Genomic DNA, 25,512 nt, shown 5'->3' with positions numbered 1-25,512 from the left:
TGGCCCCACCCACCCCCTACCCCTAGGAGCGGGTCGCGGTGCTATCCATGGGAGTGGGTGCTGAATGCCACTGGCAGCCATTATGCCATCCCAAGGGCCACATCCAGCTGGGCTGTGGCCAGCCAGGGTTCTCACGGGGCGTGGGGGGCCCTCTGGTGGGTATGAAGCCCCTGCCCTGTGATCCAGGGTGTGTGCCCTGTCGGGTACTTACCAAAGGGGCCACCACTGAGGTTGGGGCTGCCCAGCTAGCAGAGGCTGGAGGAGCAGGAGGGGAGGTCAATGACCAGCTCATTGCTCAACCACTCTGGAGCTGGCTCTGGCTCTGGTCCTGGTGTGATGGGGCTGGCCATGGGTGCTGGATCCTCATCATTCCTGGGGCAGAGCTCCTCAGCAGTGGCATCCAGGACAGAGGGTGGGAAGGAGTGGTCCCTGGGCCCAAGGAGGCTCCGCAGCTCCATGTAAAAGGGGCAGGATGCAAGCACTGCCCCAACCAGCTGGCCAAGTCCTGGCCGGGACATATCCCTGCCATAGTTCCTTAACCTTACTCCTGATCTGCTCAGGAGTGTGGACAGGCCAGTCCCAGAAGGACAGGCCATTGGCCAGCCAAGCAAAAGCAGATGCATTCCACCACTTTGTCCCCATTTCTCAGAGAACTTCATCCTCCTGCCACAGGCCCAGGAGGTTCCTGAGCTCATGTTCAGTCAAGGAGGGGGCTCACTCTTTGCCAGACTGGCTGGGCCCCAGTGAGCCCTGGGAATGCTCATAGGGATGGCGCGGGGGTTCCTTGCGTGCCTGGCTGCTGGCCATGGTGCTTCAGGAGTTGCTGGGGTGGGTCTCTCTGGGGTGTGCAGACATAGCAAGTGCAATGGCAGCTGCCTGCACATTCTCAGCTTCCTGCAATGAGGTTTGTGGGTCTATGCGGCTTTAAGGGCTGTTGCACACATGGATCCTAGAGCCCCGCAGGCGCTGGGCAGCACTTCTCCATATCCCAGCTGGCTGGTGCCATGGCAGACCTGCCTTTTGGAAAGAGCAAGTCTCAGAGCAGCTACACATGTTTTCTTTCGAAAGAGCCTTTCAAAAGGGGGAGCTTTTCTTATTTCCAGCTAGGAAGAGAAATTTCGAAAGCTGGGGCACTGTCTTTTGATTTTCCTTTCAAAAGAGCATGCTCTGTGTGTGTGTGTGTGTGTGTGTGTGTGTGTGTGTAGACACTCCAAGCTCTCTTTCAAAACAGGGCCTGAAATTTCAAAAGTACTTACTAGTGTAGATGCAGCTACAGAGTATAGGATTCATATTCATGTCAGTATCATCAAGCAACCTTGTGGATTTTTACCAAAAAAAAAAAAAAAAAAAAGAGCTAAAAAAAAGACCTTCCACAAAGTCCTGCTCCATTGCCTTATGGTGGGATGGAGGTGACCTTAGGTTCTCGAAGGCTAGGCCAGCAGAGTAGGCTCTACCAAGCTGGAAAGGTTTTGCGTACAGTATTGGTGACAGATTGTGTATCCAACATCCAAGGGCCAGCTTAGCAAAGTATGGAGAGGTTCATCACCAAAAGGTTGGCTACCAGGTGGTGACTTGACCATAGCAACTATGAACACTATGATAATACCGCATGACCCTCAAGTGCTGGGCAGTCCCCTCTTGCTTCCTTAGTGACGATTGTGGAGTGGTGCAGATGGAGGCAGAAGGTGCTAAGACTCTCGCAACACTGAGACCATCCATTTGTATAAATTTATATGTTGGCACACTTAATGTGCAATCCCTCTCAAGTGACGAGCAGGTTGATACACTTCTGGAAGCATTGCATCACATTTGGGTTGATATTCTTGCCATAACAGAAACCAGAATTAAAAAGGAAGTTAAGGCAAAATGGAAGGACAGATCACAAGATCTACTGGGAGCAGCAGAAGGCAAAGTCAGTGGAATTGGATTTATTTGATCCAATGGAGATGGAAGATGGAGCGGGCCAAATCACCTCTCCCAAGTCCAGGATCTGCTGGGTTTTGGGCAGACAGCACTCTCTAGGGAATCCAGTCCCCTATAACACGGCTGCAGATGGACAGTATATGTGCTCAGACCCTGGCGCAAGGCTGAGCCACAGCCCAAACGGGCAGTTAATTTATAAACCCCGGCCCTAAGTCAGGTTGGGACCACAATCAATTAGTCAGGTTTAGCCTGTACAGCAGGGCGGGGCGCACACAGTCTGTGTAGAAGCCCTGGATCTGGGGCAGGACCAGGCCACCTTTAACCAGGCTCAACGCCTTGTTAGCAGGGCTGAGCAGTTCAAACAAGCATGTGAGCCCTGACCCTGGGGCAGGGGAAGGCAGCAGTTAATGAGGTTCAGCACTGAGGTGCCAGGCTGAGCCCACAAGCAGTATATGAGCCGTGGCCCTGGGGCAGGGCAGGGCAGCAGTTAATGGGGATCAGCCCCTTTTAGCCGGGCCGAGCACTGCAAACAGTGTGCTAGTGGGTTGTCCCTGAAGCAGGCTAGAGCAGTGAGCACACCACCAAGGCAATGTGGGCTGAGAGAGGCAAGGAATGATCTCTCCAGTGGGAGGAGGAGTGGGCCATAGGCCCACCCACTCCACAGCACCCCAGCCCGGGGCTCTAACAACAGTTCATGCCACAAGCCAGCCCACGGGGATTCAGGCTGAAACACACTGACATGGGCTCTGGCGCAGCATCCCCCAGGCCACTTCCTAACTCCACCTCCCCCCAGCGCAGGGTCCCACTCCTCAAGGAGGTCCAGCAGCTCTACATCCTCTGGGTAAGTAGCTGCAGCAGGTCGGGAAGCTTGAGCCTGTTCACAACTTCAGTGTAGTGAAACGGTGACAGGTCTATAAGCTCAGGCCTGTCCTGGGCTCCCAGCTAGCTGCAGCCAGCAGGTTCACAGGGTCCTGCAGGTTGGGTGCCTCCAGGTAACAGGCAGCTGGCAGGTTTGTAGGCTAGGGCAGATCCAGGATGTCCAGGTAGCTGGAAGGTGACAGGTTCGCAGGCCCCAACAGGTCAGATCCTTCCTAGTAGCAAGCCCAAAACAGGGCAGAAGGTCCATGTAGGCCCAGGACCTCTGGGTAGCAGGCAAGTGGGAGCTTTGAATGCATCTCTGGGGTCCATTCAGAGTGGCTGTTGGGACTGTCTGGCTGGTTAGTCAGCCGGGTGCAGGGCCTTTGGCTCCTGCTCCCAGGAGCCCAGCCAGGGCCCTCTGCTTGGCTTAGAGGCCCCCCTTTTAATGAACACTGGGTACCACCCTGAGCACTTCCTGCCTCCCTTGTCAGTCTCTGGGGGGCAGGGCACATGTGTTCTGGGCCCTCCCACCAAGGCCTCTGGAAGGCGTCCCTTGCTTCAGGGGAGGGGTGGGACCACAAACTCACTACGCTATCCCTACTGGAAAAAAGAAGAGGACGAAAAATGCCTATTGTCCAAATGCCTATGTCATGCAGCTGGATGGACAGTCCATCAAGCTGGTGGATCAATATGCACGCCTTGGACGAGCATTGCAGATGGACATTGAGTTGGGCCCAAGGTTGAACAGGAGCAGGAGAGCTCAGGTTGGATTGTCTTTGGGAACCTGCACAGTGTCTTTGTCGATCCCAAACTTTCCACTGCCATGAAAGCATCCCTAACACCAACATCCTCCCAGTAATTCTGTATGGCTGCAAAATGTGGAATACATTGGTTACAGAAGACTCAAAGCTGAAAACCACCTAAAGAGCAATGGAAAGACACATGGTAGATGTTAGTAGGTCAGGGCATGTTACTATTGGTGACATGCAAGCAAGAAGCGATGTCACCAATACCATCCAAGTTACGTATGACCAGAAAAGAAGATGGGTTGTTTGTGTTGTTAGATTGAGATCCCACAGATGGACAGCTGGTATATCCATTGGTATCCACAAAATGTTAAAAGAACAAAAGGAAAGCCTCCAGCACATTGGGTGGATTCTTTATGGAGGATTCTTGGAAGGACATGGACAAGAGCTGCGCAAGACAGTATGGTGTGAAATAGTTGTGATCTGCATTGGTGGCAAGACTATACACAACAGTGAAATCACAGCTCTTTCCAAATATTCCAAATAATTAAAAAGACACACTCCATTTCAATGAACAGAGGGGTAGCCATGTTAGTCTGGATCTGCAAAAGCAACGAGGGGTCCTGTGGCACCTTATAGACTAACTGAAATGTACGAGCATAAGCTTTTGTGGGCAAAGACCCACTTCGTCAGATCCATTTCAATGGTTACATTGCTATTATTGCAACACTTGTTTTTCCCCAGCTGCCATAGACCCTGTTTTACAAATATTATCATTGTAGATGTAAAAAGGGATAAACCCTTTAGCTATACACCTCATTTTTAAGGTCTTCTGGGAAGTTGATTGGTTTGTTTAAAATTCCTATGTGAGTCATTTATATGATTTTAAGAAGTTAGTTATCTCTAAAGTGAAATCTGTTTTAAAAAGACGATAATATTACTTGGCTTATTGTTGATATACATTATATTAATGTCACACTAGCTGCGTCTACACGTGCATGCTACTTCGAAGTAGCGGCACTAACTTCGAAATAGCGCCCGTCACGTCTACACGCGTCGGGCGCTATTTCGAAGTTAACTTCGACGTTAGGCGGCGAGACGTCGAAGTCGCTAACCTCGTGAGGAGATAGGAATAGCGCCCTACTTCGACGTTCAACGTCGAAGTAGGGACAGTGTAGACGAGCCGCGTCCTGCAACGTCGAAATTGACGGGTCCTCCATGGCGGCCATCAGCTGGGGGGTTGAGAGACGCTCTCTCCAGCCCCGCAGCTCACTGGTGGCCGCGTGGAGCGGCCCCTTAAAGGTCCCCTCCCCCGCCCTGACTGCAGGAGGCTGAGGCAACGTGCAGGCTCCTGCCTGCACAGGCGGCGGTGAGCCTGCACAGCCCTCAGCCCCTGACAGCAGCCATGGCTGCCCAGCAGCCCCCCCAGCGCCCCCAGGGGACCCCCCCCAAGAGGAGCCACAGCAGCCAGGGCAGCCAGAGGGCCACGCAGTCTGGGAAGCGGCAGCGGGGCCCCTCTTGGACGGAGGCCGAGCTGCGGGACCTGCTGGGGCTCTGGAGCGAGGAGGAGGTGCTCCAGGTAATGGGGAGCAAGAGGCGGAACGTGGATGCGTTCGCTCGGCTGGCCGACAGCCTGGCTGCCCGGGGTCACCCTGCCCGCACTCCGGACCATGTCCGCAGTAAGGTGAAGGAGCTGCAGCAGGGTTACGCCCGGGCCCGGGATGCGGCCAGCCGATCTGGGGCCGCCCCCATCACTTGCCCCTTTTACAGGGAGCTCAGGGACATCCTGGGCTCCCGGCACACCTCCTCCCCTCCGGCCACCCTTGACACCTCGGCTGACGAGCCCGAGCAGGCCCTGCAGCCGGGCTCCGCCCCGGAGGTAAGCCCCGCACCCCGGGGGCCCCCCCCCGGAGGCCATCCCCGGGACATCGCGGCAGGAGGAGGAGGAGGAGGAGGAGGGGGGCTCCTCCTCCACCGATTCCAGCCTGCAGATCCTCCTCCTGCCATCCCGGAGCACCAGCAGGGCCTCCGACCCCCGGGGATCTCCGGACCATGGGAGCGGACCCACAGGTAGGTACCCCTCTCTGGTGGACACCCCTGGGCTTGAGGGGCGGGGGGAACAGAGATGTGTCCAGGGCCCCCCACACGCTCACATGGCCATGGCCCCAAGGACACCAGGGCCATGGCCCTCACAGCACTGCAGCCATCAGCCCCTGCCCCCCGCCACCCTGCATGACAGTGCCATGCCCCATCCACGGGCCAGGGGGGGAGCGGAACCTCGAGGGGCCCCCGGGTGGAGGGGGTGGGACACCCCGCAGCAGCAGCATGCGATGGAGTGGGGGGGGTGCCAAAGGGAGACTCAGCCTACATATGAGCCACCCGAGCCGAGGAGCTCCCAGGGCCAAAGGAGGATCCTGGCGCTACAGCTGGCAGGTGACACCTCTGTCCTGAACAAACAGGAGGGAGGAGCCGAGCTGGCTTGGAATTGGGGGGCAAGGGCGGGGGCCACAGGTAGAGGCTAGGGGAAGGGAGAGCTGGTAGGCAGCCAGCCAGAGGAGGGGGAAAGCTGCATCCCAGAGGGGCCCCCCTTGGGGTCTTCTCCCCACGACGGGTTGGAAGGACTGTCTCTTCCGACAGCTGGTGCTGTCACTCCTGCCAGAAACTGGCCATCTGTGGCCTAAGAAACCTCTCCTGCTCTCAGACCCTGCGGGGTGAAGTGAGAGTCACTCCCACCAGGGGACGGGCTGCAGGGCAGGGGGACCCCTGAACCCCATCCATCACAGCAGCATCTCCCGGGGACGGGGATGGGGAACCTGCAGCACAGGGCGGGGGGGACAAAGGCCACGGCTCGGGGCCCACACTAACGCCTGTCTCCATTCTTCTTTCCCCCCTCCTCTCCTGTGTCCTGCACCTGCACCTGCACCATCCGAAGGACCGGAAGAGAGCGCCGGCGAGGCATCGGTCGTCCCGGAGACCCCTCCGGGACCCTCGCTCCAGGGCAGCCCCTCGGCCGAGGAACCACCGGCCCCGCGGAGGGCCAGACGGCGGACCCCGCGCCTGCTACCGGCGGCGGCCACAGACCCCCAGCTGCTGGCCATCCTCCGCCGGCAGCTGGAGGTGTCGGAGCAGCACCTCCGTCTGCAGGAGCAGGCACTGGCCTGGCGCAGAGGGGCATGGGGGGCCTTGCTGGACACCATCAACCGGCTGGTTGATTACCTGGCCCCCCATGCCGCGCCGGCCGCGCCACCGCCCGCCATGCCCGCTCCTGCAGCCCCACCACCGGCTGCTCCAGCCGTCGCCGGGCCGTCCGCCGTCGCCCCACCACCTCCCCGCGAGGGCCACCGCGCCGAGGGACCCCTGGAGCCACCCGAGACTCGCCGGCGCCGCTACCTTCCGGTGGAGCCCGCTCCCACCCAGCAGCGCACCAGACTGCAGGCCCGCCGGAGCTCCCGGCCGGGCACGCCCACTGCTGGGCTGTAGGGGCGAGGGGCCCGGGACGTGGCCCCCTCCCTTGTTGGACAGAGTATGGGGACTGGGTGGGTGGTGTGGGTGTTTCCCCTGTTTGCCCCGTCCCCCCCTTTACATAGTTCTCCCCGTTCTCCTCCCTGCTTTTTGTTTTTCTTTTGATGGCGCACAGTGCTTTCATTTTTATTGTTGTACATAGTTTTATTTGTGCCCATCTTGGTTTTGTTGAATGTTTGTCCCTCCTTTTTGGTTTCTGTTTCACATATATATTTTTTTTTATTTAAAAAAAAAAAAAAATTCGTGAGGACAAAAAAAACATTTACGTTCACCCACAAGTTCGTGCTGTCATTTCTCCTGGACAAGTGGGGGGGGGCGGTGGGGTGCTCCATGGTGTGGGCGTTGGGGCAGGAGTGTGGGGGAGGAAGGGGCGGGCAGTAGGGGGCCTGGGCAGAGTTCACCCCGCGGCCTGGTCGTCGAAGTGGGCCCGCAGGGCCTCCCGGACCCAGGTCCCCTCTGGGTCCACCTGCCGACTGGGGGCAGCAGGTGGCTGGAGGTGTGCCCTGCCAGCCTCGGCGGCCCAGCCCTGAAGAAAGCTCTCCCCCTTGCTCTCCACGAGGTTGTGCAGGGCGCAGCAGGCACCCACAATCTGGGGGATGTTGTTGGGGCTGGCATCCGGGCGGGTGAGGAGACATCGCCATCGTCCCTTGAGGCGGCCAAATGAGCGCTCCACCACCTGGCGCACACGGTTCAAGCGCTCGTTGAAGCGCTCCTGGCTGGCGGAGAGGTGGCCCGTGTAGGGGCGCATGAGCCACGGCCGGAGGGGGTATGCCGCATCTGCGATGATGCAGAAGGGCATGGTGGTGTCCCCCAGAGGGCTCTCCCGCTGGGGGATGTAGGTCCCCGTCTCCAGCCGGCGGCACAGGCCCGAGTTCCGGAACACCCGGGCGTCGTGGGTGCTGCCAGGCCAGCCCACGTAAATGTCCTGGAACCGTCCCCGGCTGTCCACCAAGGCCTGCAGGACGACTGAATGGTAGCCCTTCCGATTGATGTATCGGCCTCCACTGTGGTCCGGGGCACGGATGGGGATGTGAGTCCCATCCAGAGCCCCGAAGCAGTTGGGGAAGCCCAGGGTGGCAAAGGCGGCGACAGTGGCACGTGGGTCCCCCAGCCTCACGAGCCTGTGCAGGAGCATGGAGTTGATGGCACGCACGACCTGCAGAGAAAGCACATGGGACAGCCCCAATGAGGGGTGAGCAGGGTGTGCATGGCCCTGCCCTGCCCTGCCCTGCCCTGCCCTGCCCTGCCCTGGCTCCCCTACCCTGCTCTGCCCTGCCCTGCCCTGGCCCCCCTGCCCTGCTCTGCCCTGCCCTGCCCTGCCCTGGCTCCCCTACCCTGCCCTGCCCTGCCGTGGCCCCCCCTGCTCTGCTCTGCCCTGCCCTGCCCTGCCCTACCCTGGCCCCCCTACCCTGCCCTGCCCTGCCCTGGCCCCCCTGCCCTGCCCTGCCCTGCCCTGTTCTGGCCCCCCTACCCTGCCCCGCCCTGCCCTGGCCCCCCCTGCCCTGCTCTGCCCTGCCCTGCCCTGCCCTGCCCTGGCTCCCCTACCCTGCCCTGCCCTGCCCTGGCCCCCCCTGCCCTGCTCTGCCCTGCCCTGCCCTGCCCTGGCTCCCCCTGCCCTGCCCTGCCCTGGCCCCCCCTGCCCTGCTCTGCCCTGCCCTGCCCTGCCCTGGCTCCCCTACCCTGCCCTGCCCTGCCCTGGCCCCCCCTGCCCTGCTCTGCCCTGCCCTGCCCTGGCCCCCCTGCCCTGCTCCGCCCTGCCCTGCCCTGCCCTGCCCTGGCTCCCCTACCCTGCCCTGCCCTGCCCTGGCCCCCCCTTCCCTGCTCTGCCCTGCCCTGCCCTGCCCTGCCCTGGCTCCCCTACCCTGCCCTGCCCTGCCCTGGCCCCCCCTGCCCTGCCCTGCCCTGGCCCCCCTGCTCTGCCCTGGCCCCCCTGGCCTGCCCTGGCCTCCCCCTGTGGGTTCTCTTACCTCCATGAAGACAGCCCTGACGGTGGCCTTTCTGATGCCAAACTGCTGCCCCACGGATCGGTAGCTGTCCGGAGTGGCCAGCTTCCAGACAGCGATGCCGACCCGTTTCTCCACAGGGAGGGCACGCCGCATGGCAGTGTCCCGGTGCCTGAGTACGGGGGTGAGCCACTGGCACAGCTCCAGGAATGTCTGTCGGGTCATCCTGAAGTGGCGGACCCAGTGGTCGTCGTCCCACTCCCCAAGCACCAGCCGCTCCCACCAGTCGGTGCTGGTGGGGTAGCTCCACAGCCGCCGGCGTGTGAGGCGGGGGGTGGAGCGGGCTGCTGCAGGGTTAGGGGCTGAGCCCCGCTGCCCTGGGGGCATCTCCTCCCCTGGGGCAAGAAGGTGCTCAGCTGCCCCCAACATGACAAGAGCCAGGGCAAGCCCTGTTCCTGCCGGGAGGGCTGGGTGGACCTCTAGCTGCTGCTGCTGCTGCTGCTGCTGCTGCTGCTGCTGCTGCTGGGGGTCCATGACTGCGGCGCTCGGGGTCTGTGTGCCTATATGGCTCGTCAGACCGCGTGCTGTGCAGGCTGAGTGTATGTGGGAGGGGCCCTTTAAGGGAGCGGCTAGCTGTTGCCCCGGAAGCGCTAGCCCGCCCGTTTACCCTGTCTGCAGCTGTGCCTGGCATCCCTATTTCGATGTGTGCTACTTTGACGTGTAGACGTTCCCTCGCTGCGCCTATTTCGATGTCGGGCTGCGCAACGTCGAAGTTGAACATCGACGTTGCCGGCCCTGGAGGACGTGTAGACGTTATTCATCGAAATAGCCTATTTCGATGTCGCAACATCGAAATAAGCTACTTCGATGTAGGGTGCACGTGTAGACGTAGCCACTATGTCAAGCAGTAACTTTTTCATGCTAACAGGGCTCTCCTAATAGCAATCTTCACTAAACATATTTTTTCATTATGTCATGTTTTCAAGATGCATATGTCAATGTGAAACTTGTCAGATTGAATGTGCAGCAATCTCTATTTTTCAGTGGAATGTTTACAGGTTCTAGCATGAAAAAACAGCTTACCTGTCGCACCAGAACAAATATCATATGCTGCTCACTTTCAGGGTGAATTTTCAAGTCATAAATATGTCTTGCAGTTCTCAGTACTTATGTCTCTAGAGGAGAAATTAGGCGTCTTCCGTTTGTAAGCTGTCATTTACTATGTTTGTACAACACCAAGCTTGGAGCCCAATCTGGTTGGCATCTAGGAACTATCACAGTATTAACACTGAATAATCATGTTTATTTTTGTTAAAAGACCTGACAACCAATTTCCCTGACTTTTTCCTGCACCTAGTAGACTAGGAAACAGGAACTAGGGTTCAAATCACAGCTCTATCATAGACTTACTTTGGACCCTGAACAAACCACTTAATCTCTCTAGGCCTCTTTTTCTCAGTCGGTAGCATGGGACTTATTTACTTAAGAAAAGCACTTTGATATCCTCAGAGAACATTTCCATAAAAGTGCTGATACCAGAAAGTACAGAAGCCGCTTTTTAGAATGCCGCATACTGCTCCACAGTGTGAAGTAGGATGCAGAAGGCACAAAGATAGGATCCATTCAGGTAGGACAATAAGCGCCAGCCTGGAAAACTGTATCTACCTCGCTTTGGTAATGCAACTGGGCACAAATATCAATCCTGTTGAGTTACAAATTCTATAATACCCTGGAAACTCCCAGAAACCCACATGTGCTTGCCTACTCATCAGGGGTAGTAAGCTAGACACCTGCCTTCAGTGTAGCTGTAGCCATATTGGTCTCAGGATATTAGCGAGACAAAGCGGATGGCATAATCTGCGGCCCAATAAAAGACATTACCTCACCCCCCTGAACACCTGATTGTAATTTGTAATACCATCCTGTCTTGCTAGAGATGTCACAGTATAATCAAAGGAGCTGTACCATCATAAGACCTCAATGAGGAGCGAGACACGAGTGTATAGCTCAGCTGACACTGGAACTACACATCTCCCCAGACAGCAACCATCAGCACTGCATGTCGTTAAGAGCCATGGCAAAGCACAACTACATATTTTGAGTACTCTTTACTGGCACTTTACCTATTAACTAATGATTTTCATCTACAGTGAGCTCTCAAGCCAGCCAGTAGTACACTTGCATGATGGCCTTCTTTTGTGAAACATAAAAGCGGACATTTATTTTTGCCTTAGAATGTAGGCCCAAATGACCAGAATGGAATTTTTGGACCTGCACTTTCACAAAAGGCACCCTCTTAAAATCCCCACTTCCTTGATAATAGCTCTCTTTACCTCTCCTTGTTACATGTAAGTGTAAAAGTATAATCAACCAGTCCAAAAAAGAATGTGAAAACCAATGAGCAAAAGACACAAAAACAGGAAGCAAAATATATATATATATCAGAAGTAGGAAGCATGTCAGACAATCTGTGGGGCCAATGCACATTATCAAGGTGTTTAGGGAGCATTCAAGGCAGACAAGGCTATTGTTTCTCCCGGAAGAATTCCACATGAAAAAAATTGTATTTCTGCACACAATATTTTCAAATTATTTGTCAAAATAACAACAATGGAATCACGCCAGTTTTAATTATTTCAATAATTTATTTCAAAATACTTGTCAACAAGTAGCAATAGAGAAAACAAAAGAGATTCGGTCTTTATTTTTGGTGAGACCTATTAAGATAGAACTTTGAGTAATAACGTACAAAGTACAACACAGAAATATACTTACCCCACCCGTCTGCAGGGGGGCAAAGGCTTGGGGTATTCGCCGGTAATGGAGGTGCTGAGGGTGAGGAAAGTAATTGCTAGGAAGGAGCATGGGAGTGAACCGGGAGGGTTATTGGGGGAAGTATGGAACAGGGTTTTTTGTGGGGAAGGGATTGTTAGGAAGTTGGGGAGCCAACCCCCATGCAGACCTTGGCTGATTCCTAGCCTCCTTCATTCAGCCAAGTACATCTGCACATGTCCTCATGTGGCCTGGCACCCCCCAACTCTTATCCGTCCCCATGTGTCCCTCAAAGCTGAGTCAGCCAGACATACCTACCCCATTCTATGTATCCGTGCACCTTCCTCACCCCCCGGCCCCATGTATTCCTGCACCTCCACTCACCTACCCCTCCATTCTCCCCCTGTGGCCCTGCACCCCTATTTTCATTCAGCTATTGACTCAGTGCTGTCTCTCCACTAGCTCCTGTTTCCTTATCACAATCTGTCCTTCCCACTAGCCCTTTTTAACCCCAGTCTGATATACTATCAGCAGCCCTGTCTGCCGCATTCTTTTCATTGCTCCCATAGCCTGTGCCTCACCACCTGGCCCTCAGAGCAGGACACTGTGAGGAATGAGACATCTCCCTCACTATGTCTGGCTGCTCCAGGCCACTGCCCTCTCTTCTGGGACAACCTGGTGTGTAAAAGATGCACTTAACAACTATCCTCCACCTCCCCATGAAAATCAATTATTCTGAGGGGGAGGAACTTTGTGGAGGATAATAATGCCGTGCTTGTGTCGTGGTGCAGAATTCCAAAATAAGTACATTGCAGAGCAGCTCAGTGAACTCTCTGGTCAGTCTTCACTGCGGAGAAGGTGAGGGAGCTTCCCACACCCAAGCCAATCTTCTTAGGTGACAAACCTCAGAAACTGTCTCAGAAGGAGGTTTTGGAACAAATGGATAAATTAAGCAATAATAAGTCTTCAGGACGAGATGGCATTCATCCAAGAATTCTGAAGGAACTCCAACATGAAATTGCAGAGCTATTTACTGGAAGACAGCTAACATAATATCAACTTATTTAAAAAGATCCAGAGACAGCCCGTAAATCTAATATCGGTACCAAGGAAATTGGTTGAAACTATCATAAATAACAGAATTATCAGACATAGATGAACACAGTATGCTAGGGAAGAGACAACATGGCGTTTATAAGGGTAAATCACGCCTCACAAATCTATTAGAATTCTTTGAGGGTGTCAACAAGCATGTGGACAAGAGTGATCCAGTTGATATATTCAGACTTTCAGGAAATTTTTGACAAGGTGCAACACCAAAAATTCTTAAGCAAAGGGAGCTGTCATAGGAGAAGAGGGAAGTTCTTCTCATCAATCAGTAATTGGTCCAAACATGGGAAACAAAGGGTAGGGACAAATGGTTTGCTATCACCATGGAAAACAGCAAATAGCAAGGGCCCAAGAGTCTGAAATGAGACCAGTGCTGTTCAATATATTCTAGATATTCAAAAGTAGATCAGACTGTGAAGAGTTAAAAAGAAATTTCATAAAACTGGGTGACTGGGCAAAAAAAAAAAAGAGAACGATGAAATTCATTGTTGATAAATGCAAAGTAAGCCACACTGGAAAACATAATCCCATCTACACATACAAAATGTTGGGTTCTAAATTAGCTATTACTACTCAAGAAAAAGAGCTTGAAGGCTTCATGGATTCTCTGAACATATCTGCTCAGTGGGCAGCGGCAGTCAAAAAAGCTAAGAGATGGATATGATCCATTAAGATAGGAATAGATAATAAGGGAAAATATGTAATGCCACCATATAACTCCATAACGCGCCCCCTCCTTGAATTCTGTATGCAGTTTCAGTCAGCCCATATCTAGGGTGACCGTACTTCTCTATGCCACATACAAGGGTGACCATATCTCCCTGTCCCAAACTCAGGAAAGGGAGATATGGGGAGGAGGGGTGGCTCCTCCCAGCTTCACCAAGTCCCGGGAAGATGGGAAAGAGGCAGCAGCCACCAGCCCACCTGGGAGCCCCAGGGGAGCTGCAGCTGTGGGCGCTCTGAGCCCCAGAGCCCCAGGGAACCGTCAGCCGCCCGCATTCCCCAGGAGCCCCAGGGAAGCAGCAAGGCCATGGCAGCCACCCACACTCCCCTGCTTTACCGAGGCACTGGGAAGTGAGTCCTGCCTGAAGCTGCACCTGCGCAGCTGCTGATGGAAAAGGTCAGCAGGGGAGGGCTCAAATATTGGGCAAGTCCCTTTTAAAAAATAAGTCAGGATGCCTTTTTGGCGTCCCAAATACGGAGCCATCCCACCCAATACGGTACGGATGGTCACCCTACCGCATTCAGGACACCCTGTGGGGAGGGCACAGCTCCCCGGCTGTGGCTGCCAAGCAAGTGCAGCTCCCTACTGCCCCATGCCACGGGGCACTGAGCTGGGCTGCTGCCCCTTGTGAGAGCGCCCTGGTTGCAGGGATACCTGCCCTGCAGAAGTGGTGGGGGGGGTGTCAGTTCTGCAGCTTTTCCCACCACTGGGCTCCAGCAGTGGATGCCCTCTGGGGGCTGCCACGCTGAAGGGGTTGGGATGTGGCGGTGCTTCCTTGCAGCGGGGCACAGCTGCAGCTCCCGACTGCCCCACCCCTCTGGACTCCAGGAACAAGCTGCTGTCCTGCAGGGGAGCTCCCTGGCTGCCCCATGCCTCCAGGTGCTGGGAACGGGGCTCCTACCCCGTGAGGGACCTCCCCAGCTGCCCCATACCTTGTCACACAGAATCACAGGGCTGGAAGGGACCTCAGGAGGTCATCTAGTCCAGCCCCCTGCTTCAAGCAGGATCAACCCCCTCTAAGTCATCCCAGCCAGGACCTTGTCAAGCTGGGACTTAAAAGCCTTGAGGGATGGAGAATCCACCACCTCTCTAGGCAACACATTGCAATGCTTCACCACACGCCTGGTGAAGTAGTTTTTCCTAATATCTAACCTACACCTCTCCCTGTTCAACTTCAGACCATTACCCCTTGTTCTGCCATCTGACACCACTGAGAACAGTTTTTCACCATCCTCTTTAGAGCTCCCGTTCAGGAAGTTGAAGGCTGCTATTAAATCACCCCTCAGTCTTCTCTTCTGTAAGCTAAACAAGCCCAAATCCCTCAGCCTCTCCTCATAGGTCTTGTGCTCCATCCCCTTAATCATTTTTGTTGCCCTCCACTGAACCTGCTCCAGCAAATCCACATCCTTTTTATACTGGAGGGCCCAAAACTGGACACAACACTGGTGTTGACACCCTACTGGAAGTGAGGAGGCTCCCTGGCTGCGGTGGGTGGCTGCCCCATGCCTGACTACAGGGGCTTCCTAGCTGCTCTGTGTGTTAGGCGGGAGGTGGCTACATGGGAGGCTGTCCTACAGCAGGGATCAGGCTACCTCCCTGCAGTGGTCTCCCTCTCTGCAGGGGCCGCTGCCCCACAGGGGGCTGCTCAGCACTGCTGGGGCACCAGGCCCACCTTAAAATCTGAGGGGAGGGACAAAACACACTACCCTGACCCCCAACACATCCTGCCTTATTTCTGTGGCAGGCCCCTGGCTCCTTCTCCTGCTGCTGCCTGTACTGGCTGGTCAGTGCATGCTGCATATGCTGTCCAGCCAGCTCCTGATTGATTTTACCCACAGCTCAGCAGGGAGAGTGAATGTACAGGACAACTAGCTTTTTTGTTAATAAAAAGGCAGGGCCACTGCCTAAAATATGAGACTGTCCCAGTGAAAATGGAATGGGTGGTCACCCTACCCATGTCTATAGTGGTATATTAGAACTAGAAAAGGTTTAGAGAAGGCCAAGAAAAATGATTAGGAGCATGGAACAACTTACATATGAATGATTAAAAGACTAGGACTGTTCAGGTTACAAAAGAGATATGATAGGGGGTCTGTGAAATCAGGAATTGTGTGGAGAAAGTGAATAGATGGTGTTTACCCTTTCACATACTACAAGAATGAGGGGTCACCCATTCAAATTAACGGGCAGCAGGTTTAAAACAAACATAAGGAAATACTTGAGTGATCCATCCCATTGTCCCATCAGAGATTTAGGAACACCCAGAACATTGGATTGCATCCCTGCCCAACTTGGGCTTACAGCATTTGATGGGCCTGTTCTTCAGGAACTTATTTAATCTTTTTCTGAATCCATTTATACTTTTGGCCTTCATAATATCCCATGGCATGGAGTTCCACAGGTTGACTGTACGTTATGTGAAGAAATAATTCCTTTTGTTTGTTTTGAAACTTTGCCACCTCCCTGTTGACCTCTTTTCCAGTCATTCATGAATATGCTGAACAGCACAGGTGCCCACTAAAGATCCTGAGCAGTCAAACACCCTAGCTGGCCTAGAAGATGCCACCCTGAATGTTCTAAGGTGCTTCACTGCATGAAAGTCAGATCAGCTATAGAAAGGTGTAACTGTTTAAAACAAAAGCAAATCACAGATTCATTCTCCTGCCATCATTGGTTTTGTGTGTATAGCTTTGTTCAAATTTTCCTTGCACCCCATCTACAGTTCAGCGTGGTATCTGGATGTTGGGTTCAGCACATTTTTTTATAACGTTTCTACTCCTTTTCCACAAACTTGTGTTCTTTGTCTTTCTTGAGGGACTGTTATTGCATTTTAGTACCCTTGAGTGCAGCCTGAGAGAGATAAGAAGACATTTAAAATTAAAATTTCAGTGAAATCCTTTCTTGGTTGAATAATTATCCAGACATTTACATACTGGAGAGGTATCAATTTTATGAGGGTTTTTAGATCTCTCTCTCTCTCAACCCCCAGTTCAGCTATTCATGAATGACGAGAATTGCAGCTGTACATTCTCATAATCACTCTTCCCCAGACACACATAAAAATAACATGGGGAACAATCAGTTGAATGTTACACACAATAAAAACAAATTTTTATTTTACTCATTAAAGATTTGTTCATCTACAGCATTGAGTTACTTCAAAAACACAAAGACATCTCGGAAAAAGTTAAAAGTTTCTTTGCATTTTCATCTCCTGTGATTGCCTGTCTTCTCACTCTCTTTTTCTTTTGCTTAGATGCTATTTCACAAGGGTCACAATTTTTAAAATAGGTCCAAGGTGCACATAAAAAGGACTACTCCATGTGTGGTGAGTTTCTCTATGGGCACGCATTTGTGTTTGCAGGCAAATCACTGCATCTATGTTTGAAAGCTGGCCCACAGTGTATCCTACCCTCATCAGCATGTAGACATTAGCATATTATATTACATTCTGCTTCCAGTACTGGCTAACATCTAATGATACAGAAGACAACAAACAATATAATGCACCTGGACAGTTCACTACCATACACAGAGTGGGTGCAAGGTGGGTTTTATATGAGCCCGGCAGGTGCTAGGCTTATGCTCTGTAGTTAATAAAAGTTGACAACATCTCAAACCCTGCATCTACAAATGTTTACAGTCACAGAATTACAGATTCATTTCAACAATCCAGCAACAGAATTTGCTTGATAATGGGATGCTGTAATGAATTCCACAGACTGCTGATCCACTCTGTAATTACAAGTCTCTCTAGAACAACCGTCTTCATTTCTGAAACCTTTGAAATTAAATATTTTTTGGAAAGTTCTGTGCTGAAATCTTTCCAGAGATATGCCTTCTGAATGGACACATATATGATTGTACCCTTCATTACTGGCTCACAAAGCAATAATAATCTGACCATCTTCCATTTAAAATGTGACACTCCTCCAGCAATCAAATCTAGCATCCAATGAACCTTATTCTCTACAGCTATACACAAAGGTTACAAAGGATTTAGGAAATAGTTTGTAATACAGCCTAAGTGTGTCTCCCAATCAGCACAGTCCGGTTGTATTTTTCCATTTTTATTTCTCAATTAAACTGATCTAATTCAGTATTTGGAGATAACCTTAATACTCCAGGTCTTATTTCTTTGCTTATGTCCCCATTTATCACGATTTAGAGTCAGCCCCGACTGCAGCACACAATGTTCTTTTTCCCCCTGTTCTCAACTATTTCCCTTTTTATGATTGAAACTAACTTTCTCCACTATCCAAGCAATTTCTGAAGTGCCAATGCAGCTTTTATTCACATGTAAATAAAATCTCTGTTTTGTAATGCAAATCTGGTACAGTGAACCAGTAGAAGAGGTGTTACAAGAAATCACCTCTTCTCTTCCCAACAAATAGCATCTGGTTGTGACAACTTTAGAAGCATATTTCAGCAAAATATTGCCATGCTGTGACTCTACTAGGAACATGGGAAACATAACTGTATTTGGCTGTTAATATCAAAGCATTAAATCACAATCTTAATTAGCCCTCTCTATATACCATGTGAATACCATGCTGCAGTGCTATATATTAGAGTGATTAGTATGTAAAGGTCAGTATTTGCTAACACCGCACTTATTCTTAGTTGAACCATAGGAACACTGTGGTATCATGAGTAAAGTGTTATAGTACATGTGGATACATACTGATTTTAAATGACAAACGATTTATCACAGGCATTCATTGGCTATAGAAAAAGCCTTTGACTTCTGTAACTTCTTAGCATGCCATTAATATATATTATATGCATTTCTATTTATGCTATTTTAGGTACAGGAGTATTGAAGCTGAAAACCTGTAGAAACATAGTACTTTTCAGTGTCAGACCTAAAATATATCTAAACCTCTGAAAAACTCAGTCCATTTGAAGGAATGGTTTCTGTAATAATTGTCAGTTTGGCTTATGATTGATTGTTTCCTCAAGCAAAGTAAATCCATGATTAAATAAACAAACATTTTAAGAAATGGCATTTCAATGCATTGCTATTGCATCTGGTTTTAATGGAATAGCTTCAATTGTCCAGCTTGCTTGCAGGAACAAAATGGTCAAGGGACGTGATTAGTTGTGGCACTGAAATAAGGACAGTACTGGAACTAGTTAAGGCCTTTATCCTGCAAAGACGTTTACTTATGTTTCACTACTGTGAGTAGCCTCCATTGAAATCAATGAAGTGAGGGTAGTGAAGTTAGGCATGTGTGCGTTTGTAAGATCAGGACCTTAGAATGGTGGTCTCCAAGTGAAAATGAAGACACACATTACACTCAGAAGCCGTGTCTACACGTGCACGCTACTTCGAAGTAGCGGCACTAACTTCGAAATAGCGCCCGTCACGGCTACACGCGTCGGGCGCTATTTCGAAGTTAACTTCGACGTTAGGCGGCGAGACGTCGAAGTCGCTAACCCCATGAGGGGATAGGAATAGCGCCCTACTTCGACGTTCAACGTCGAAGTAGGGACCGTGTAGTCATTGCGCGTCCCGCAACTTCGAAATAGCGGGATCCGCCATGGCGGCCATCAGCTGAGGGGTTGAGAGACGCTCTCTCTCCAGCCCCTGCGGGGCTCTGTGGTCACCATGAGCAGCAGCCCTTAGCCCAGGGCTTCTGGCTTCTGCTGCTGCAGCTGGGGATCCATGCTGCAGGCACAGGGTCTGCAACCAGTTGTTGGCTCTGTGGATCTTGTGTTGTTTAGTGCAACTGTGTCTGGGAGGGGCCCTTTAAGGGAGTGTCTTGCTGTTGAGTCCGCCCTGTGATCCTGTCTGCAGCTGTGCCTGGCACCCTTATTTCGATGTGTGCTACTTTGGCGTGTAGACGTTCCCTCGCAGCGCCTATTTCGATGTGGTGCTGCGCAACGTCGAAGTTGAACATCGACGTTGCCAGCCCTGGAGGACGTGTAGACGTTATTCATCGAAATAGCCTATTTCAATGTTGCTACATCGAAATAAGCTACTTCGATGTAGGCTTCACGTGTAGACGTAGCCAGACAGTGCTACCATCAAGCTTTTTAAATATAATGTCCCCAAAATAGATTAAAAATGTTTTAAAAAAAAACAAATACTTACAGCTAATACTCATAATAATTGTAAATTAGAAAACAGGATATACAGAATGCTCATGCTGAAGTTTATAACCCCATGTCAGTTGGAATAATGGTTTAATTTCATCCTACTTTTAAAGTGGTTTTATTATAAGACCAAAAGTACAGATACAGATGTCAAACCATTCTGATGGCCCATACTCCTCTGCAAAGCTCATGACACAACACTGTAGAATTCTACTGCTGGACTTGTTGAGGACAAAAAAGTGTGTGCTCAGAAATATTGACATAAATCGAAGAAATCTAGGAGGCAAGAGAAATGAAATCAAGAAAGCAGGAGAAGATGTACATTGGTGGATTCGTGCCTTTGAGAAGATCCATTTACAGAGAGAGAATAAACTTGTCACATTCCCAGGCAAACTGCATCTACCAATCTGAATTCTGGACACTGGGAAAAGACAAGCAGTAGGAAAATGTTCCTTCTCAGTGGACCTATAAGTAACACTAGAGGGTGTTGGAGGGTGATGTTCTCACATTACTTTGCAACCAAAGGCTACACTAGCAGAAGGGTAGAAGAGCTAGCTCACAGTGTCTGATGGAAGCACTGAAGCTGTCTGATTATGACTGTGTTCTGAGCTGCCCATAAAATTGGTATATATCAAATAACATTCACATGACAAAAGAACCCAAAGGCTGGGTCTACACATGCCCCTGCCTTCCGAAAGGGGCGTGTTAATGAGTGGGTTCAAAAGATGCTAGCATAATGGTGGTTGCGGCGATTCAAAAGTGCAGCTTTTCGAATCACGTGCCACCCGTGGAGACAGTACCTTCCAAAAGGATCCCCCCAGTTTTCAAAAGCCCTTCTTTTCTACCTGCATTTTTAATATCTCTGTGCCTCCAACAGGAAGAAGGGCTTATGAAAACTGGGAGGGTCCTTTCGGAAGGTCCCGTTTCCACGGGCAGCGCGCGATTCGAAAAGCCACACTTTCAAATCGCTGTGGCTGCCTTTATGCTAATGAGGCGCTGCATATTCATTGAAGCACCTCATTAGCATTTTTTGAACCCACTCATTAACATGCCCCTTTCAAAAGGAAGGGCACATGTAGACACAGGGAAATGTGAGGGCATTGGCCTGGGATTTGAAGGTAGGTTCAAGATCCTGTTGTACCCCAGAATTCCTGTAGTTCCCTTTATAAACCAGGATTAGATTTTTAGAGACATTTAAGTGCCTAACTCCATGGATTTCCAGGAAGCATGAGGTTTAAGCACTTGCCTGTTAGTTTACTACCTGCATTTTTAATCTCTGTGCCGCAGGTTCCTAATCATCTGTAAAATACAGATAACAGCACGCCCTTCCCTCAGAAGGTGGTTTGGAGAATAAATTAATTAAAGATTGTGAAGGAATGAGATATTACAGTGAGGGGGGCCATTTAATGATCTGAGATAGATGAGAGGACTAGGATTCAAATAACACAATTCTATGTTTTTTGTTAAGGTGGAAGTGGGAAATGCTTTTTGTAGGCAAAGAGAGGAGGGGTTCTGAGGAAAACTTCATTATGTAAGAATTTAATCAGCAAAGAGAATTGTAACAATGGAAACAGTTGTGAGCTCATAAGTCTATGTGTCCCTGTAACTGTCACCAAAAGTTAAATTTGGATTTAGCATCAATATCATAAGGTACGAGGTGAGAAAAGTGCATTAGCCTGTTGCTGTTGCCGGAGTTGTCCCTTATTTTGGGGTACACTCATTTATTAGGGCTACTCTTATGCGGCTAGTGCTACTTGTCTTCTCATGTGGAGATTCATTTGTCTCTTCTGCCAATTCCCTCCCAGTGTAGCTACCCTGCAAGATCCAGGTTCCCCAAGATCGGGTTCTTCCAACCCTAAAAGCTGATAAACATGCTCATATCCGCTGACAGAGCATGCCTGAGAGGACTTAGCAGGCAGGGCTGCACAGCAGGGCCAACCTGTGACTCATGTGCCCGTGGATTCAGTGAATTGGGTTTGAACAGCACTTTAAGCTGCCACCCTCGTATGTCCCAGATTCAACATCTCTGTAGCTCCACTTTCACACCACAACCATTCTGCTAGTAGCCCACATGATGAGCAAAGCTCACAAGCTTTTTGGGTGCTACAGGAATCTTTAGCTTAGGTACAAGGAGTGTTTATTGCAGAGAATGGGGAAACCAAAACACCAGCCCTCAAGGAGGTGAGGGGGAAAGATAGGAAAAAGAGAAAAGCAACCAGCTTAACCATGAAATGTATCTATTTCTAGGTAGTAATAATGCCAAACAAAACGTTTACAATATTGAATCTAACTGAAATCCAATTATAAATTTTAAGGCTAGCAAACCATAACTGACAGGGGTGCTGGAGGTGGAACACAGCAATTTTTGGGAACCGCACAGTGCTGCAACTTCTGCCGGTGAGTTGATACCCCGGGAGATTCCTGGGAGATGGATTATACCTGACTCCTGAAGGCAGACCTTGCGGGGTTGTGCAGACAGAGGGGCCTGACCGTGGGGAAGGTGACCAAGGCCCAGCTGATTTCCCTGCTGGAAGAGAATGACTGATCCAGGGGGCCAGATCCTGTCCAAGCAGGAAGTGGCCAGTCACCCCCTGGGAGCATTTAAGCTTCTCAGGCAGGAGTGGGGGCTCAACGCCATCAGACAGACGCAGTGCCCACCAGGTCGTGCTCAGCTAGCAGTGGTCCATCCTGGGCGGAGTCCCTCACGGCAAAGCTGCAACGGCTGGAGCTCGAGGTGCGATTAAAGGAGCTGGAAGCTCAGGAACAGGAGAGAGAGCGTGAGCACAAGCGCCAGCAACAAGAGAGACAGTGGGAGGAGAGAGAGTGAGAGTGGGAGTATGAGCGAAGCATGGCGCAGATGAAATGCAAAGACGCCCTGGCGGCGGGGAGCTGGGAGAGGGCCAGGAGGCCTGGGGCGGCCAGTCAATTGGAGATGCACAAGACAGCCCAGTGTCAGGACCCAGGGGACATGGATGGGTTCCTTACCTCCTCTGAGCAAGCCTGCGAGTTGCACGAAGTTCCCCCAGTCGAATGGGTCCGACAGCTCACCCCCTTGCTGGATCAGAAGGCCATAGTAGTGGTCAACCAGCTGGAGGGGCTGCAGCCTGGGGACTATGAACGGGTCAAACAGGCCCTGCTGCATAAGTTTGGACTGCCTCCTGCGATGTACAGGAAGAAGTTCCAGGAGGCACGGAAGAGGCCAGAGGAAACCTATGTAGATGTGGCCTCCCCCCGATGCAGTACTACCAAAAGTGGGCGTTCAGGATGGGAGCCCATTCTGTAAAGGACTTGGTCAAGCTGATGGTTCTGAAACGGTTCTATGAGATGTGCCCACCTGACCTGAGGATGTGGCTTGAGGACCAGAAGCCAGGGGACTCTCACAGTGCGGGGAAACTGGCGGATGAGTTCACAAACAGCCGGGCCAGGTCTGAAAAGGAATTTCAGAGGCACAGGGAATCCCGCAGAGGCAGAGAGTCCCCGAGAGACCAGTTCATGGCTGTAAGACAGAGGGGATCACCTATGGGACGTGTCCAGGAAAGAGGGGCCAGCCGTCCACCCCTTAGAGGGTCAGCCAGGGCCTCGAGAGAGCAGGTGGCCCAAGGGACACAGCAAGACCGGTCTGTTATCGCTGTGGTGGGAAGGGGCATAGATCACCCAGTGCCCCAGGCTCCCAGACAGGTTGAGCAGGCCAGGGCCTCACAGAGTCAACTGGGTGGAGTCCTAGAGGCCAAAGGGGCTGGCGGCCAAGGCAGGTGGTGCTGACAGCGTGTCCTCAACTTGGGCCGAGCCAGCCCCACCGACCAGCTCCTCAAGGGACCCAAATGCACAAGGCTCAGTTTACAGAGTGGGGGCGGCACTGCCTCTGTGGAGCGAGTGCCTCATACCCCTCAAGGTGGATGGGAGGAAGGCCATGGGGTTCTGGGACACGGGCGCGGATGCGTCGCTGGCCCGGCCGGGGGTGGTGGCACCAGAATGGATGATGCCCAATTCCCACCTGACTGTGACGGGAATCAACGGGACCCCTTTCAAGGTGCCCATAGAGAGGGTGCACCTGAAATGGGGGGATAAGGAAGGCCCCAAGAAGTTGGGTGTGCACAGCCATTTGCCTGCTGATGTACTAATGGGGAGTGACCTGGAGCACTGGCCAGATGAAAGTCCTCATGCCATGGTCTGGAGCCAAAGGAGGCGAGGGGTGCTCTCCCCAGGTTCGGGGTGGATACCCAGCCAAAGCCACAGAAGCCACAGGGGCCGACGTTGCGAAAAAGGGGGCCCCCAAAAACCGGGCCTCACAGACCAGTAGTCCTGGAGCCAGGCTGGGAAGGACAAATGGCTTCCACCCCTGCCCCAGCCGAAGAGTTCCAGGCAGAGCTGCAGACACACCCCTCCTTGTAGCAGATGAGGTAACTAGCCAGTCTCAGCACAGCTCCACCACTGGGGGAGGGCTGCAGGGAGAGATTCCTGTGGGAAAAGGGATTCCTGCACTGGGAATGGGTTCCCAGATGCAAAGAGAAGCCATGGGAGGTCCAGAGGCAACTGGTGGTTCCCCAAAAGTACCGGAGCAGGCTGCTGTACCTAGCCCATGATGTCCCACTCGCAGGACACCAGGGGATCCACCACACCAGGAGGAGGTTGCTACAGAACTTTTTCTGGCTGGGGGTCTTTGCAGCTGTCTGTCAATATTGCCAGTCCTGCAATCCCTGCCAGAGGGTAGGGAAGACCCAGGACAAGGGGAGAGCTGCCCTGAGGCCACTGTCCGTCATAGAGGAGCCTTTCCAGAAAGTGGCTGTGAACATAGTGGGACCCTTCAGTAAGGCGAAGCGTTATGGGAATAAATATATCTTGGTGGCAGTAGATTTTGCCACGCGATACCCAGAAGCAGTGGCCCTGACCTCTATCAAAGCTGACACTGGCAGATGCACTGCTGTCCATTTTCAGCAGAGTGGGGTTCCCCAAGGAAGTCCTTATGGATCAGGGGTCCAACTTCATGTCAGCCCTGCTGCAAAGCTTGTGGGAAAAGTGGGAGGTTCGGAACACCTGGGCCAGAGCCTACTACCCACAGACCAATAGGCTGGTGGAGAGGTTCAATGGGACCCTGAAGCAGATGCTGAGAACCTTCATGAATCAGAATCCCCAAGACTGGGACAAGTACTTACCCCACCTGCTGTTTGCATAAAGGGAGGTTCCCCAAGAATCCCCGGGGTGCTCCCCATTTGAGCTGCTGTACGGAAGGAAGGTATGGGGATGCCTGGACTTGCTCAAAGAAGAGTGGGAGGGGACAGCCTCTCCTGAAGGGGAGTCAGTGGTACTGTATGTACTGACCTTCCACGAAAAACTCACTGAGCTCATGGGCCTGGCCAAGAAGAGCCTGTCCAGAGCCCAAAGGAAGCAAAAGGTCTGGTATGACCACAACACCTGGGCCCGAGCCTATGCCACTGGGGACTAAGTGATGGTTCTTGTACCCGTGTGGCGGAACAAGCTGCAAGCTGCCTGGGATGGCCCCTTCAAGGTCGTCAAACAGATAAATGAGGTGAACTATATGGTGGAACTGTCGAACCAGGCTCACAGTCACCGGGTCTATCATATGAACATGATGAAGCTGTACTGGGACAGGGAGAACTTGGTGCTGACAGTGTGCAGGCACTGGGGTGGGCATGGGGATGATCCCTTGGTGGATTTGCTCAAAGGGACTGAAGCTGGCTCCTGGCTCGAATCTATTCCCCTCTCTGATCAGCTGACCCCTGCCCAGCAGACGGAGATCAGGGAGGTGCTGCGTTCACACTGACTGCTATTCTCTGACAGACCCAGACGCCCTGAC

Source organism: Carettochelys insculpta, chromosome 2 (assembly GCF_033958435.1).
Source record: "Carettochelys insculpta isolate YL-2023 chromosome 2, ASM3395843v1, whole genome shotgun sequence".
Lineage (NCBI taxonomy): Eukaryota > Metazoa > Chordata > Testudines > Carettochelyidae > Carettochelys > Carettochelys insculpta.
This window is presented reverse-complemented; position numbering follows the sequence as displayed.